This window comes from Melampsora larici-populina (genome assembly GCF_000204055.1).
Source record: "Melampsora larici-populina 98AG31 unplaced genomic scaffold MELLAscaffold_148, whole genome shotgun sequence".
In the NCBI taxonomy this organism is placed as follows: domain Eukaryota; kingdom Fungi; phylum Basidiomycota; class Pucciniomycetes; order Pucciniales; family Melampsoraceae; genus Melampsora; species Melampsora laricis-populina.
The window spans coordinates 65,357-66,377 of NW_006768911.1; positions in this window are offsets into that span (position 1 = coordinate 65,357).

Consider the following 1,021-nt stretch of genomic DNA (forward strand, 5'->3'; position numbering starts at 1 on the left):
AGGAAGGGAGGGTGTAATAGTACACATTGTAGTATTTAAAGCTCAACAAGAGCTTTACAACACCTAAGAAGGAGATAATCTACTACGTGTAATATAGTAGAAGTTGCCTAAAGACTGCCTTCTTCAAAGAAACCAGCACAATGGCACTTGCTGACGACTTTGCAATAACAGAGAAAAAGATAAAGGCACCAGAGAAATGAAGCAATACTGTTGTGTAGTATTGTTCCCAGGTTTTAAGCGCAAAAAGTCCACACACTAGGGTATTACTAGCAATACTGCTTGTTAAGTATTGTCCCCAATTGGACTTATAGTCTTTAACACACGTAAAATAAATTTCTCCCTGTTTTGAAGGGGCAGATTCAAGTGATCTTAGTACAAATATAGTAAATAAATGATGATTTATAACACTACAACAAAGGTATAAGATGCAGAAAAGGGAACAACAATCCCAAACTCATCAAGGAGTACTTATATCCACATGTAACAACCTCTACAATAGTCAACAGCCTCAAAAACCAGCCAAATCCGCCTAAAGAACCCTAAAAACCATGTAATGACGCAACTCCAGATCTTGTTACTAATGTATGATGTAATTTTCACAACCAAAATTGATCAATGACACAATGATTTAATGTACAGCACTTCTTAAGATGAATACAGGTGCATGATACTGATCATTTATGACACCCATATGACCTATTTCCAATGAGTGATGAGTAAGATATTGAGTTGTTAAGTTAAGGTTTTTGGTGGAACATGTTGACTTGTGACTGTAAATTTGCGCCTCACACCAATTTCTTAATTCCCTTATAACTTTTTACATACACCTCCGTTGTGGAAATCAAAACTGTTGGATGTTGGATATATTAGTGACGGATAGTGTTGTCTGGTTATATTTCAAATATGATTTATCTTAGCTACGACATGTTTCTTTTCCCTCTCACTGTGTGATTTGCTCACTAATATTTGTATTGTTGCTATGGTGCTGATCTTATTTCATCTGTTATATTTGATATATATG